This window comes from Hydra vulgaris, chromosome 07, assembly GCF_038396675.1.
Source record: "Hydra vulgaris chromosome 07, alternate assembly HydraT2T_AEP".
Classification (NCBI taxonomy): domain Eukaryota; kingdom Metazoa; phylum Cnidaria; class Hydrozoa; order Anthoathecata; family Hydridae; genus Hydra; species Hydra vulgaris.
Genome location: NC_088926.1, coordinates 34,340,980 through 34,359,205, shown reverse-complemented (window position 1 = coordinate 34,359,205; position 18,226 = coordinate 34,340,980). Strand labels below are relative to the sequence as shown.

The following is an 18,226-nucleotide window of genomic DNA, read 5'->3' as shown; positions in this document are numbered from 1 at the left end:
TTTCCAGAATTACCGATATTAAAATGGTTAACTACCTTCGTTACCTCGGTTATCATAAATTATTTAATTAATTCAATTGAATTAATTAAAATAACAAATTTATTTTAAAAGTTATTAAACTATTAGGAAATTGTTACCATCGCCATAAGCATGTTTAAAACGGTCTTAAAGAGCTAAATGTTTTTATACGTAGAAATATAAATATATTTAATATTGGTGTGATAAATATAAAATATATTAAAACTCAATAATAGTTGGGTTTTTAAAAAACGTACGACATATGTAACATACGACAAATGTAACCGTTGTTGTTGTGTGTCAAAGTGAGATGATAAGCATACTTTTTTTTCTTTTTTTCTTTTTGTTCTTTATTATAAACTTCATTCAACTATATAATACAAGCAATAAATTTACATAGAGTTAAATACGAATAAACGCTAACAATATTTGATAAACAAGTGGTCTTGTCACCAAGAACCGACAAAATTAGACGTGATAAAAAACTGCTAAATAACAACTTTTATTAGCATAAAGTTGAATATATACAAATTTATAAAAATATTAGAAACTCTCATATGTTTGAAAGAATAATTTGGAAATATACAAAAAAAGGTTACATATAATTTGAATGACTCTTAAAACACTAAAAAACTAGTTAAATCCACGCCATGTGTGTTGCTATAGTTTGACTAAAAAAGAATCCTTTTGAAATCTTTTATTGTTTCAATTTAAATTAAAAGAAAGAATACCATAGCAACATTTAAATAAAAAAATAATATTTAAAACATATACCCAATAAGTTTTATCATTACAATGCCAAAATATATTTTAAAAACTGACTGAAAGAATCAGATATGCTTTCCAGACGTTACAAATTTGTATTGAATCATAATCCTTTATTAACTTATATTGGTTCAGTTCTCTTAATTTTATATTGAAAAGTCCTAATACTCCGACAAATGCTGTACTTTGATATTAATTCAGAATAAAGAAACAATAAAAAATTTAAAAAAATAAAATTCCAGATAAATCTTTTGTTAATAACCAATTACAATAATTGAAATCAAATTGTTTCCAATCAAAATGTTTCAAAAAAATTTTATTTCTATAATTTTCAATTATTATACTGTTTTATATAATATAATAACATATTTTGTAGATTTGAATATGCAACTGTAAATACACACATTTATTAATACAATTCATGAGCAAAAAATTAAAGACGACTATATTACCATACGTTTAATAGGTTACCCAGTAGCCCAAAACGTCCATTGGATGTCTTAAAGACGTCTTTTGAACTCATGACATCCATAAGACGTCGTACAAACGTCCAACATACGTCTGTGCCCGCTGGGTTATATGAGAAAATAAATAAATAAAGATGCTTTAAAATCTCTTGAGATAATATTGGTCTAGCATTTGTAAAGCATACAAATGTTATTTCTTATTTTAGCATCTAAATGGTCTATGTGCTCTTTTCATAAGATATTTTCATGAAATGACTTGAATGAAGGAAAAAAACTATGACGCAAAGAAAAAATTGTTGAATGCAACACTTTTGAATACTTGTCTCTGTCCTTCTTTTACCACTCTTTGGGAACTGGGTACAAAGTATTTAGTTTCCTCTTTATATTACATTTTTAGCATAAATGCTTTTATTGTTTTTTTAAAAATAATTTTGTTAACACTTTGAAATAAAATCAAAGAAAATAATCAAAAAAATAATCGATTTAAACTTTGCAAATACTTTTAAGCAGTTGAAATACAAAAATATAAAAAAATGAAATTTTATCTTTTTCGTAATTTTCAATGAATAACAAGCTAAAATAACGCTTAAAGTTTAGCTAAATTAACGCGATGAGATTCAGAGTATAAGCAGCACAGCGCCCAAAACTTACAGGTTAATTTATGCTACTTATATGAGCTTGAACTTTATTACATTTTCCATCCATATTTGAACCACTGTCATAGCATTATCCTCTACAATCTATGCAATATACAACGTAATGTCTAGACCATTATTTTCAAATTTGTCTGTAATCTCTGAACAAAGTTCAGTTTTTTGATGGATCTTAATAAAGTTAACAAAAACTTATACAATTATTATGCAATAACCATCTTTGATCTGAAGATACCTAACAATATTACTCAATTTTTTTAGAGGGGGGATATGGGGTGAAATGGGGTGGTATATGGAGTGCAATCAAACGGATTAGAAAAATAATTTGAAACTTTATTTCTCAAAACTATTTTCTGTCAAACTTTACTAGCTAAAGTCAAATCATTCAAAATTCAGAGGAAAAATATGAAGTTGTATTCTTTAGTTGATTTTTGCAATGAATTTTATTAACTTTTATATTAACTTAACTTATTATTATTAAAAACAACTGCGATTGAGTTCACAAACAGGGTACCTCTCAGTGCCAGATTCTTGGAATAGAACACGAACAGAATACTTAATCAACAATGGGTTTTAATATGTTTTGCCATTTTAAACTTTCAATTGGTTTATGAAGGTCATTGTCTAGAGTTTTTTCCATCTACAGGTTTTTTGCATATCCTTCCAATCTAATAAAAACGTTTTGTGTGTAGAACTATATGATTTATTTCATGTTCTGGAATTCTAAGATTTATTTCATGTTTCAGATTTCTGGGATTAATTTGATATTCTGGAATCCCGCAATTTTCTAAAACTTGAAACTGTAATTTAATATGATGAGTAATTTATCCACCTGGACGTTATTGTAACTATCTGTGGACGTTATTGTAACCACCCGTGGACGTTATTGTAACCACCGGCGTTATTGGTTTTACATTGAAGATTACCTGGTTCAAGATTGTTTGTTATTTGACGTGAAGTAGATTATTCTGATTGCATAGTTTCTTCTTTTTTTGATGCATTTTTCTGAATTATTATTTGGAACTAAATTTGAATGAAAGACAAGACATTTTCAAAAAATAAAAATAAGTAAAATATAAAAAGTTTTAAAAGAAAGAAGGAAAAAATATCAGTTTCAAAACAAAGAAAAGTTGGAGAAAAAAATTTAAAAAAAGTTTAAATATAAAAAGTATAAATGAATTTCAACCATTAATTGCCTTCTTTATAGAAGGTATTTTATTTGCCGGAAGGCCGAGTTTTAAAAACATGGCAGTTTAGTAAAAAAAAATGATGTAGCTGTTGCTAAGATTAAATATACAATTAGCAAACACTCTGTTAAAAAAATATCGTGTAATACTATTATGAAATGAGCTGCTTGAGGTTGAAATTAACTTTGTGTAAGAATCAGACTCACTAGTAATCATATTACCATTTTCAAAGTTGCTATTTTTTAGATGTTAATGATATTCATACTAGATGAGGAATTCTAAAAGTTAAAAAAATATATGTTCATTTGTTCACCAGACATTAAATATATGTTCATTTGTTCACCAAACATCAAAGTTTGAAAAATAATTCATAATGCATTTTTAAACTTAAAAATAGGACAAACTGTATAAGTTTCAATCGGTATTCCATTTGATTGTTTATTCCGTTTGATTGTTCATTCCGTTTGATTGTTTATTGGAAAAAATAAAAATTATAAAATAGGTATAATAAAGATTTTGGTCTGTCTAAATATCACGCTTCTAAAGTATGCGAAAAATGATTTTTTGTCATCTTTAATCTTCATTTTCACCTAAAGCCAAGTGCATCATTTTGTTGTTGTTATAAAGCCAAGTGCATCATTTTTTTGTTGGTATAAAGCCAAGTGCATCATTTTTTTGTTGTTATAAAGCCAAGTGCATCATTTTTTTGTTGGTATAAAGCCAAGTGCATTATTTTTTTGTTGTTATAAAGCCAAGTGCATCATTTTTTTGTTGATATAAAGCCAAGTGCATCATTTTTTTGTTGGTATAAAGCCAAGTGCATTATTTTTTTGTTGTTATAAAGCCAAGTGCATCATTTTTTTGTTGGTATAAATCTTCATTTAGTATAGTATCTAAAAATATATACATACATATGAGAAATTAAGGGGTTAGTCTCAAAATCGGAGTTCGAGTCGATTAGCACAACTTTTGTGACCTTATAATGACTAAAGCCCTGGGTTTAGAATAAAAGTTTTTTCAAAAACGTGTATTGACCTTTTATCCACAATATTTAGAAAAAATACCTATTGGGTATTGCAATAGTAAGAAAAAATAGTATATAAAAAATATTATCTATTTAATACAGTCGTCCCCCGGTTAACGAACTTAATTCGGAGTACGAACTAGTTCGTTATCCGAAAAGTTCGTTAACCGAAACGCGTTTTCCCATAGGCCGCCATTAAAAAATTTTTAATTGGTGGATTTTGCCGAAATAATGGGGGGAAAAATTCAAAAAATTGTCCAACTTGATAAATAAAATAGGCAAAGGTGAAATGATTGAAACCTGAGATTTATGCACTTTTAAAAATTGAAACAAATTGAAATTGTGCATGAAAATTGCTTGTCAAAGTTTTAGAAAAAACTAAAAATTGAACATGAACATTGCTTATCAAAAAATGGTTGATTTATTCACACCAAACTCCTTAGCCAGGTCACTTTGCTTTTCACCTTTTTGCACTCTTTGAATGATTGTCTTTTTCTCTTCAAGAGTGAAAACTTTTCTGCTTTTTTTCGCAGGGTTCGACATTTTGAAAAATCGCAAAATCGAAAAAATCGCTTCCATGATACTCACAAAACTGAGGGGGAAATGCTGGACGGCGCGCCCGACCTTCACGCGCGTGTGCACGCCATTTGGCGGTCCCGGTTCGTTAACCGAGTTCCGGTTCGTTAACCGGGGGAGGATTTTGGGCAAACTTTCGGTTCGTTAACCGAAAGTTTGCTAACAGGGGGGTTCGTTAACCGGGGGACGACTGTATAGATAATTTCTTTTAGATTAAGAGCCACCTTCTGTAAAAATCAGGTGGAGCTCATTAGTGATTCTCTTTAAAACTGTTACTTTCTTAATATGTTGTTGCAAAGCATACTAGGTCAATTCCAATACATTACTATCATTTTTTTTTTTCGTTTACATTTGTTTATCTTCCTTCCCTTTGTCACAAAATCCTAACCTACTCTCTTCCCTCTACAAAGCAATATATGAACAACCCTATCCTTCTACTTCTTCATAAATAATTTATACTTTGAGGTACTAATTTATATTTTTGAGGTACTATTCTTTGATATCCAATATCAGGTGAACAAACAAATATTTTTTGAAAAATATTTAGAATAAAGCTTCTTGTATGAATGGTTACAACATCAAAAAAAATAACAATCGTCGAGGAGGTCATTTTTAAAAAAATTGTATTTTTGCCTGATTCTTGTTGAAAGTTGCTCATTAGTAATAATCTTTTGAGTTTGAGTTTATGTATTTTAGAAATTAATATATAGAATATATTAATATATAGAATTATATATGCATGTATTACATTTGCATATTTTGATGAGAAAATGCTACACCAGACGCTTTTATGCTGAAAGAAAGACATTCGTGTGTCCGATCATTCACATATATTGAATTTCATTTTGTAAACACTATCTTTGAACGAGTTGACTGATTCAGCACTAATGGCATCTAAAGGTAAAGTATTCCATACATTGACGTTGCAATTAGTGAAGAAATTGAATCTTTCTTTGCAGTTTTTTACCATTTGAAGTCGAAGATAATGTCCACCCATATTGTATCTGGAAACTGATGGAGCGTAGACTTTGATAAATTTAAATTGATTGTAAAATTTAATAAAATCATTTTCATTTTAATTTTCATTTTAAGATAAATAATAAGTAATTAGAAAAATGCAACAACAAAGAATTAGTTAAAAAACTATTTTTTTATTAAATATGAACAAATGTTTCTTTGAGTTTCTTTTCTTTTGTGCTCTTTGAGTTTAGTTGTTTATCACTTTTGTGAAGTAATGCAAAGTTCTTTTAAAAAATGTTTACTAGTGTTTGCAAATTTTTCTCTACCAAATATGTGTGAACAAGTACTTACACTTTGTTTTTTTTATGGGTTTAGATTTCATTGACGTTTTAGTCAATCTGAATAATTTTATTAATTTTTTCTTTCAAGTACATATAAGTTAAATAAATTTCTCCGAACAGTGGTGTAGGGAGCCAAGTGGTGAATGGAGGATTTTTTCATGCCTCAGACTTTCAGACATATGTGCAAACTACAAATTAAAGATTATGCTTATATAAAATAAGAATGGTTTTCAAAATATTTGCGCATGTAGTTCGTGCATGTCATTCTGGAGATAATTTTTTAACATTTAAAGATTATTAGATAGAATTTAAAACTTGTTAATAAAACTTAGTTTAACAAAATCAAATTAAAAAAATGTTCTTATAAATAATTGTCTTAGAGGTATGGGAAAGTATCTTTAGTGGTATTTTCATTCCCAGGCACCAATCGCCGCAATATTTTTGGAAGATATTCCCATTTGACATAAGCATAAGTATACTTAAATTTGGAGTCTACTCTGTCTGAAACTATCATATAAAGCATCAAAAATTTTTGCCTACGCTTCTTTACGTTACTGTCTCCAAATTTAAAAAGTAAGTTGTTTCATTATAAATAAACTGCAAATGACCGAGTTCTTCTATCAGCCAATGGTTTCTTATGTAGTTCAATAGATAAACATAATCATTTAAAATAAAAGAAACATTTTGATATCACCTTTGAAAAAAAGCTTTGTTTAGCCGGAATAGCTCAGTTGGAAGCCGAGATAGCTCAGTCGTTTAGAGCACTGCTAAAGTTCGGAATTATTATTAGCCGTAGCAGCAGGGTTTCTTGTTCAAATCCCGGCTCTGCCAACTCAACGTATGAGTAGTACCTCGGTACAAAGAAAACTCGTCTCAATTAGCACTGCTATTATGAGCTTCCCTTCTCGACTAGTAAATAAATAATCTAGTCGAGTAACTGAAAATTATTGTTTAACTTAATTTTCACCAGTAATAAGTGCATTTTTTCTTTACCATTACATACAGAACTTTCTATTGTGTCTATAGTTAACTTGCATTGTTTTAGTTGGAAACTAGAACATTGGGTGAAACTAGGTGATAAATTATTTGTTTTGTTCATATATTTCCCACGAGGGAGCTTAGATACACCTAAAGACTTATAATTTCAGCAACAGTTTGCAACACAGCATTTTCATAGACATTATAAACTATTTATTTACAATTAATTAAGACATTTATTGAAAAAAAAAAGTAAAAATCGACACCTTTTCCAAACATAAAATTGCGTTTGTATGAGCTTTTATGGAAAAAGTTTCCGCATAGTGTTGAGGCCTTCTATATGGCCTCAACACCATGCGGTGTTATTTAATCACGGCCATTAGAATATATATTTTAATGACCGTGATTAAATGACATACATTCAAAGTAAGAAAGTTAATCAATACTGCTAAAGACTTTTTAAAATAATTTTTAATTAAAATAATTTTTTTGTTAAAATAAGCTCTTTTTTTTTATAATTATTGTTTTCTGCTTGTCTAGAACTGAACAAATTACACAAGAAAAAAAATAAATGCGCTCTCTATGACTTTCTCAAGACAGTTGCTTCGCTCACCACATTCTTTCTACGGCACAGGTAATTTCAAAAACTCTTTAATTATTTAGTAATCTCATAATCTCCTTTTGTTCTCTATTTACTTATCTCTAAAAGTCAAATCAGTTTTAAACATTTTTAAACGCAGGGGACTTTTTATTGAATATAGAATTTAAACCTTAAACGCATCTTAAGTTAAAAAAAAACAAAAAAAAACGCATGTTTGAGTAAGCCGACAAGAAAAATTTTTACAAATATAAAGGTCTGGGTTTAGCAGCACCATTATTTATTATTTCTGAATGATACTCCAAATCATTCCTATCATATGTATATAAGTATTAGTCTAAACAACGTTAAATCTTAGAAAATTTTTATTGATTGCTTCAATACCTGTAACTAAAATTTTTTAAATCTAATTATATAGATTATAAATTTCAGTAACTTAAATTAAATACATAAACTTTTAGGAAATAATAGTTTTTTTGTCTCTAATTATAGACAATAAAAATTTTCATAAAATTTGAACTTTTAATTTTAATGACGATTAAAGATTACTTAACCATTTAAAACTGCTTAAAATAACTTGAAACTCTTAGAACTGCTAAAATCTCTTAAAATCCACTTAAAGTTTCTTAAAACAACTTAAAATCCCACGTGATACTTCAAGGGTAACTCAATATCTTCTTATTAAAATAACTTCTGATTTAATAATATTTATAAATAACTGAGAATATCAATTGCTATGTATGTATGTATGTATGTATGTATGTATGTATGTATGTATGTATGTATGTATGTATGTATGTATGTATGTATGTATGTATGTATGTATGTATGTATGTATGTATGTATGTATGTATGTATGTATGTATGTATGTATGTATGTATGTATGTATGTATGTATGTATGTATGTATGTATGTATGTATGTATGTATGTATGTATGTATGTATGTATGTATGTATGTATGTATGTATGTGTGTATGTATGTATGTATGTGTGTATGTATGTATGTATGTATGTATGTATGTATGTATGTATGTATGTATGTATGTATGTATGTATGTATGTATGTATGTAAGTGTTTTTCACGCTATATGAGTCAATCATATACGGCTATATAATCGAGTTATCAAGTCTTATCGCAGAGCTCCGCGGAAGAGGTTCTAGAACAAGGAATTAATTTGTTGGAGTGGCCCAGCAACAGCCCAGATCTCTAATCAATAGAAAACGTTTAAAAGGAAATGAAATAAAGTTACGTCGTGCGCGCTGCACTTTAATTTATATACATGTTTATATTTTTATTTCATGTGTTTTTCACTCCATCCCAGTGAAAAATAAAACCGCGTCCCACATGGGTTCCGCGTGGGTTCCGTGTGGGATTGATGGGATTTACGTGGGACGGATTTTCCCATGTGGTATCCGTATGGAAATTTATCACCTTAAACCCGTGTGGGTAATCCCACATGGGTTACATGTGGGTACCATATGGTATTTACACACATGGGAAATCCCACGTGGGTTACCTGTGGGATTTGCATGGGAAATAATTTGAAAGTTGGAAACTAAAAAAACAACTTTTAAAAAAAAACTAAAAAAAGAATTTTTAAATCGACATTGCATTGCGTTACGTCTAAATTGTGTGAAAATAATTTATATTAATATAGAGAATGGCAAGCAAGTATGTAAGTACCACAAATAATGATTATCTTTCTTTAAAGAAATAAGATTAAAATTTGTGCAAATAGACGTATTATTAGGATAATATAATAGTTATTTGAATTTAGATTTTGAGTAAATTATTTGCAAACAATTAACTGATGCAAGTTGAAATGTTGTCAAAAACCAATCTTGCATGCATGGGACACTGCAGTGTCCCACAAAGAAATGCAAGTTTGAAAGTCAAAGAATTCCCAATTTTCTTTATTAAAAAAAGAAAAAAATAGGATGGAGGTTTCTGTAACTTTTTTTATGCTCCAAAACTTTTAACTTTAGATATAATAAGGTCCTTAAGACTTAAGGGACTTACAAACTGCGTTAAAGAACAAAAACAGTATATTTACAGAAACTTTTCAATTTTTAATTTGGAGTACCACAGTGTTATTGGGAATAAAGCTCTCTGGGTCCAGTTTTCAAAGTAATATGATCTAAAGTAATGTTTAAATAAAATAATATGCTTTAAAATGCATATAGTTATACATATAACTCCTGATGGTTAACTATATGTATAACTAGTTATACATATAATTTATTATAAAAACTTATTTTTTAAGGTTATACTTGAACAAATTAGTACAAATTAATTCAAATTCAAGATTTAGTTAAAGTTCAAGTTAAAGTTCTTATTTATTCATTGTTTTTGTTAATTTTATATTTATTTGTTCAAATTTATCAGTTAGTACTATTTTTTACTACAGTAAGAATGTTTATCATTGTTGAACGTGATTTTATTAGTAACTTAATTTTATTTTCAACATATTTTGACAACACCCTTTATATTTTAAATGATGACAGCTTAACTTTTCTATTGATGTTAAATTTATTACGTTTCAATAACTCAGATTGAATCTTAACTGAATTATTGTAAGCTTTGTAGGGGTTTGTTGTATATCAAATGGTGTTGTAAATAAAGTAAAAATAATATATATATATATATATATATATATATATATATATATATATATATATATATATATATATATATATATATATATATATATATATATATACATGTATATATATATATATATACATGTATATATATATATATATATATATATATATATATATATATATATATATATATATATACATGTATATATATATATATATATATATATATATATATATATACATGTATATATATATATATATATATATATATATATATATATATATATATATATATATATATATATATATATACATATATATAAAAAGATGATCCCAAGAACTGGTTTTATTGTTACAGGCTATACAGCAGTATGTCAACTTCATTGGCCAAATGAAGCACCTTTTGAAAGCAAATATGGGAAGCAACGACCTTTAAACTCACCATCTGTTTTTAAAAATATTCCGCCTAGTTGTTTAGCCACACCAGCAAGTAAAGTTAGAAAAACTGTAACTTCAAGCGGTTTTCGAAGCATTTTACCAGATGAGTTAAATGATTTTCTAAAAGAGTATGAACTTATATTTGACGATATTCAATCTTTGTTAAGTGATAATAACGTTGTTATTGTTTTCCAGCTTAATAAAAAAAGTTTACACATACAATCAAAAATGTACAAACTTGGTGTTCCATTATTTATTTTAGTAATTTTCAATGATTATTCATTTGTAGCTAACCATAATGGCACAACTTGTAATATTTCATCTTTAGCTGTAAACAAATTAAAGTTAATAAAAACAAAATCAGCTTTATTTGAATCAGTTAGATTTTTAAAAAATTAAGAAAGTTCGCTTCAGTTAAATATTCTATTTGAACACCTTAATGCTATGAGAAAAGTTAATGTTGGTGAAGTTTTATATACTTCAGATATTATATGTAGAGCATATGAGTATTTTGCTATGTGACGAAGTTTGTATGACTGTTTGTGTATTGACTACAAGTTGCCAAGTATAAGGACTTTAACACGATTGACTTCAAAAATAAGCTCAATAGAGGACCTAAGTTTCATAAATAGTATTTTTATGAATTTAAATCCATTGAAAAGAACTTCCATACTACTAATTGATGAGGTCTATGTCAAAGCTTCATTACTTTACCAAAGAGGTGCTTTGTTTGGTCAAGCAGTAAACTACCCTGAAAAGTTAGCTAAAACAATTTTATCATTTATGATTAAATGTCTTTTTCGGCTCAACCTATTGCAAATTGTTCTTCTGAATTTCAGTTTACTCAATGTCAACAAATTGTTGATACGATAAATAATATTGAAAATAGTAAGACACTGGTAATAATTACTGATGGTAACCGTGTAAATCAAGGATTTTTTGGAATGTTCAAAACAGTTGATAGTAAATCATGGTTAACAACATCAGGTATATATTTATTGTATGATTATGTGCATCTCTTAAAATCTATACAAAACAATTGGTTGACAGAAAAGACTGACGAACTTCAATTTTTGAACAATAAAGAACTGGCTTTGGCTAAGTGGAGTGATTTAGAAACTTTATATAAAACTGAGTGCAATAGTCTTTTTAAACTTTCTAAACTTACAGCTAAATCAGTTTATCCAAAATCAATAGAGAGACAATCTGTAAAGTTTTGTTTGTCTGTTTTTTGCGAAGAAACAATAGCTACATTAAGAACGCATCCAGAGATTGAAAATAAAGCATTTGAAGGTACTGCTGTATTTATTGAAAAAAAAATTTTTTTTTGAATGTTGTTAATATCAAAGCACCTGGTGCTGGCATTCGGTTTAGAAATTAATTATGCGGAGAAATCCACTCAGTTGGTGATCAACAGTTACAACTGCTAAGAGATATTGCTGAACTGTCAAATTTCATGAAACCTATGCAATAGCACATTCATGTTATGCCTTTGCAATAACATGAATGCGCTATTGCATATAGTGCATTTATGTTATGGCTTTATTGATCTCGTAGAAACTTTGTTGAGTAATGGAGCAAAGTATGTCTTATTAGGTTGTTTTTCAACAGATCCACTTGAAAAAGCTTTTTCTAAGCTTCGACAGGGATCTGGAGGAATACTTTAGAAACGCTAAATCTGTAATTGAAAAAATTAATATTCAATATACTAAATTGATATTACAACTTGACATTCCTGTTGATGGTATCGATGGTCATACTTGTGACATATGTTTTAGAGATATTTCTACTGATGAAAAAAAACTTCTGGATCATATACATGATATAAATCTACATTAGTGGCTATAGTTTACATAGCTGGCTATGTGCAAAAAAGCGAAATAAAAATTTATGATGATTCTACCAATTATTTTTATAAATATGGAAGTTATCTGTATAGCTTAAACAGAGGCGGACTTGAAATTCTTTCTGATACTCTAGTCTAATGGTCAATATTTTGCTTTTTTTTTCAAGGTGCTACTGACCCTTTATGCAGAACATTTTGTTACTCAGTTTCAGTTCATTGCTGCTAAATATAAATTTAAAATCACAAAAAAACAATGCAGAGTATATTCTAATATTCTGCTAAAGAATTACTCACTAATTACCACTCCCAAAATAATAAAGCTATCATAATTTATGTGAAAATTAGTTTTGTAATTTATTATGCTATTTACTTGTTATGTTTTTTATTTTCTCATTAGCCTAAATGTCTCTCAATATGTTTGGATTTGTAAATATTTACCCTGTTGAGATATATTGATAAAACTTTTTTTTTGCTTGAATCAACTTTTGTTGGTGTTTTTTAGTGTTGGTGATTTTTATTGATACCATTTTTAGCAAAAAAAAATTAAAAATACAGTTATCTTTCTAATATATAGATATATACTTTGTTATAGTTCTGCTTGTTAATGATACTATTTAATATTACATAAATATTCTTAATGAAATTTGAAATACGAAAAATATGATTATCTTTTAACAATTTTTTGGTTTTCTTTTTATATTTCCGTCTTTACTAGAGATTATTATTAGAAAACATAGACTGCCATTACACCCTACCTAATATAAAAATATATCAATATAAGTAAAAGCGAAAGTTTAATTGGCCTTCAGTTTTTACAGCATTTTGTGCGATGTCAAGGCCTGTTATTATAGAAGGCCGTGTGTGTGACGAAAAAGTAAAGATACTTTTGCATTCAGTGGCTATTGCACCTAAGGTTTATATCATTGAAAAAGTAGGTTTTTACATTTTTGTTTTTGTTTTTTTGTTTAAATACTTATCCTGATCACTTTTTTTCAGGATTCTCCTCATGGGTTCAAGCTCATTACGCATAATATGTGTTCAATTACCCATAATACGTTAGTCATTGTAAGTAATAAATTAGAAAATAATTATTTGTGAAATATTGTAGTCATTAATGACTTCAACCTGGCTAATAATTAAAATTGCTCGACTAATAAGGTTCCTTATTAAAATTGCTCTCTCTCTCTCTTTCTCTCTCTCTCTCTCTCTCTCTCTCTATATATATATATATATATATATATATATATATATATATATATATATATATATATATATATATATATATATATATATATATATATATATATATATATATATATATATATATATATATTAGGGCTGTTCATGTGAACACAGGAAAAAAAAATTTTTCTCGAATTTGAATGCATAGTTGTTTATTTTGTGCCATTTGACATAGTAATTGACTGTGGAAAAAATCTTTCCAATCAGATAATGTTTAGGGGGTGCTCAATGACCATAAAGTTTTACGAAAAATGTCAAAAACGTGTAAAAAGTTCCAAAGTTCCAAAAATTTCTAGAACCTGGTTAGTTAGATTTTTTTCACTGAAATATTGTCTGATTGCGTGCTATATAGATTAATTAAAGTGCAGCAGATTAACTATCATCAGGGTACCAGACTAAAAAATGTCTGCTAGTGTTTAAAACAACTGTGTTTATATCATTTTGTTAAAATTTGTATTCATAATTTTAATACTATTATTTAACTCAATTTAGAATTTGTTCAAACAGAATAAAAAGGTTTACAAGTATAAATATTATTTTTATTTGGAATTTCAGTTTGACAACAAATGTATTAATATTTTGATAGTACCTAACCTTAGTAACCTATTACAGAAAACTAGCATGGTAGTCTGGTAGTGTATTGTTTGTTATTAAGTGCAGATAATAATAATTTCTAATTTGAAAATATTTATTTAATTTCTTTAGTAATAATTATTATAATATATTGCTGCAGCTGCATAAACCAACAACTGAATGATAAGTTTGTATAATATGGTATTGAGTTTTGATTTTCTCATAATATTTCAGTTATCATTGAAATGGCAGCATCATCTCGTGTTGCTATCTCTACACGACTTCAAACCAAAATCTTTTTAATTGGACAACCAGAGCCAAATCTTCCAGATAAAGTTCTTCCCTTAACATCTGATGTTTTAAAAACATTTTTTTATCATCTTAATTCAACCAAAAAGTCAGTGGCTGAAAGTCTTAAAACAACTGTTGATGAACTGATTATTATTTGGAATAAAGCCCGTATTCCGACAGCATTTCATCCGAATGTAGTCTTAAAGTTGAAAACTTTAGTCCAGGAATTTAAATTAATAAAAAAAAAAAAAAAACAGATTCTCAGAAATCGAGAGAGAAATCATTTACAGACACCATTGGCCTACTTTTTGACATTGCCCACAAGGATGCTGAAACCATGATCAGAATTGAAGAAGATAAAGAATTTTTATTGGATCAGAGATGTCAGAGAAAAATGGTGATGTTTGGAGAGGACAAAGAACTTTCAAAATTAGAAGAAAGAAATGAAGCAAGGAAACAAGCAGAGAGAGAACGAAAGCTAAAAGAAGAGCAAAGACAATCTGGTGCGAGTGCAATAGTTCCTGTTATTGAACCTTTACATGACGAAAGTTATAGTGATGACAACGATAACGATGCTGTTGATAATGACAAAATGGTTGATAGAGATTTTGAGATAGAAATCCCTGTTTATTACAGACAACAAGTCAGTAAAGCAAGTTCTTCAGGGTCAGCTGAATCAAGTTTAGCAAGTACTCCAAAACGACAATGTATCTTAGATACAATTCTTGACTCGCCTGATGTTTCATCAACATTAGACAGAATTAATCTATCTGACACAAAATTTACTATACTAGCAGCAGCAATTGCAAGGGCTGGTGGACAGAACCTCGATGATGGATCATTGTCACGTTCTACAGTCCGTAGAAAACGAACCTATCATCGATCAAATATTGAAGCCACTGTTCGAACTGAATTCTGCGATTTGGACAAACCACCATTAATCGTCCACTGGGATGGCAAACTGATGATAGATCGTACAAATTCTGCAGCCCCTAAAGCAAATGTTGACCGGCTATCTGTAGGTGTGACAGGTCACAATGTTGACAAAATACTTGGAATAGCAAAACTATCAGCTGGAACTGGAGAAGCCCAAGCAAAAGCAGTTATTCATCTGCTTAATTTCTGGGACATAATTGGTGATGTTATTGGAATGAGTTTTGATACTACAGCCTCTAACACTGGCTCCAAAAATGGTGCATGTGTAGTTCTAGAGAAACATATAGGTAGAAATTTGTTATATTTCGCTTGCAGACACCATGTTCATGAGATCATAGTAGCAGGAGTGTTTGGATCACTATTTGGACCATCATCTGGTCCCAACATACCTCTTTTCCAGAGATTTCAGCAATATTGGCCCAAAGTTAATCAAGGAAATTTTAAACCTCTGGATGACATTCGAATGAAAATACCCCTGGTGCAAGAACTACAAAATGAAGTGATTGCATTCCTCAAAGAAAACCTGCATCTTAAAATGCCAAGGGATGACTACAAAGAAATCATGGATCTCTGTCTGTTAATACTTGGAAAACTGCCTGATCAAGAAGAGAAAAATTATCATTTCAAGATCCCTGGTGCTTATCACATGGCTCGCTGGATGGCCAAGGTTATTTATTGTTTTAAGATTTATTTATTTCGTGAAGAGTTTAAGTTGACCACAAAAGAGGAAAAAAATCTCTGTGAATTTTGCTTATTTGCTAGTCTGGTTTATGTAAAATCTTGGATATCATGCACAAATGCCAGCGATGCTCCAGTTAATGACTTGTTTCTGTTTCAGCAACTTAAGCAGTTTGCAGTTGTGAATAAAACGATTTCCGAAGCAGCAGTCAAGAACTTTCAAAACCATTTGTGGTACCTTTCACCAGAATTGGTCCCACTAGCTTTGTTTTCAAACAAACTTCAAACGGAAGAGAAGCGAAAAATGATTTCCAGCATGAAATTTCACGGTGAGAACTGGTCTGAAAGGTTGATCAAATTAAAGAACATTGAAAGTCTAGAGAAGAAATCTCTGGACATGCTGGTGACATCAGTTTCAGCAAGTGCGTTGCGGTCAATGAAGGTTGATATTGATTTTCTGTTCAACAACGATCCAGCTACCTGGAATGATTCCCCAGAATACCAAGAAGGAAAAAATTTAGTATATTCATTGAAAGTAGTAAATGATGCTGCCGAACGATCTGTGGCTTTAATGTCGATGTTTAATGAATCGATTACAAGGAATGAATCTGAAATGCAGAGGTTAATTCAGGTGGTTGAGGATCACAGAAAGCGAGTGCCAGATGCCAGAAAGTGTACTCTGAAGAGTTATAGTCCTCGCTAGCATTAACATTGCACGAACTATAACATTACGATAATTAAATGTTAATTGCTCATATGTTTTTTTGTTTATAATTCGTATTTTAATCAATGACAAAGAGTCAAAAATCCTAGTGTTTTATTTTGGAAAAATTCTGATATAACAAAAACTGCAGAACTTTAGTCGTATTGCAGTATTTTATTTCATTAATTTCTCTGCTAATAAACCAGTCTAAAGTGGATGTAGATTGTAATTTCTATTCAGAATTTAAAATTTAGAGATAATTAAAACTGATCAAATCTGAAAAATCTAATTAACCGGGTTTTAGAAATTTGTGGAACTTTGTTACTTTTTCCATGTTTTTCACATTTTTCGTAAAACTTTATGGTCATTGAGCACCCCCTAAACATTATCTGATTGGAAAGATTTTTTGCACAGTTAATTACTATGTCAAATGGCACAAAATAAACAACTATGCAATCAAATCTGAAAAAAAAAATTTTTTTGGACAGCCCTAATATATATATATATATATATATATATATATATATATATATATATATATATATATATATATATATATATATATATATATATATATATATATATATATATATATATATATATATATATATATATATATATATATATATATATATATATATATATATATATATATATATATATATATATATATATATATATTTATATATATTTGTATTTATTTTTTATTTTTTTTAGAAAATGTTTGAAGAAAGTTAGAAGGTACTAAAATCCTTGGTATGATGCAAGCCGAAGCGATTTAATTAATTCAATCGACAAAAAACGGCATGTAAATCGCAAAAGAAAAAATAATATTTTTAATATTCATTTTGGATGTATTGACTAATAGCATTTATTTTAAAATAAATTCATTTTGCAACACGTTTTTTAATTTTATAAAATTTCGTCATAATAGTTTAAGGTAAATCCCACAGGTTATAGGTGGAAAACATCACATGTAAAAGATTAAAAATGCTACACATTTTGAATACCAAATGGGATAAAGTAGCAAATACCAGATTAAGTTAAGCCTCTCTGAAAGCTTTGATGATTAATTTTAAATAACTATTTAAGTAATTTTTAAATTAAAAGAATTTTAAAAATTATCATAGAAGCATTCGGACTTTCATTTGTCTAGTATTGACTACTTTTATACCATTTGGATTAAAATATGTGGCATTTAAGATCTATAACATGTAGTATTTTCCACCTATATCCCATGTAGGATTTACCACATAAAACCCATGTGGGATTTACCATATGAAACCCACATGGGACAAAATAATAATCCCCACATGGGTTACATATGGAAAAAATCCACGCGTATC

The 18,226-nt window shown here is 28.5% G+C and overlaps 1 long non-coding RNA gene across 1 annotated transcript in view; it reads left to right on the top strand.

The window, feature by feature from the left end:
- Window positions 1-17,780, top strand: part of LOC136082428 (uncharacterized) — a 47,520-nt gene extending 29,740 nt beyond the window's left edge. The window contains exons 4-6 of the long non-coding RNA XR_010639686.1: window positions 7,510-7,603; window positions 10,532-13,522; window positions 17,598-17,780. This is a non-coding gene — a long non-coding RNA (uncharacterized LOC136082428). The remainder of the gene's footprint in view (window positions 1-7,509; window positions 7,604-10,531; window positions 13,523-17,597) is intronic.
- The last annotated feature ends 446 nt before the right edge of the window (window positions 17,781-18,226 follow it).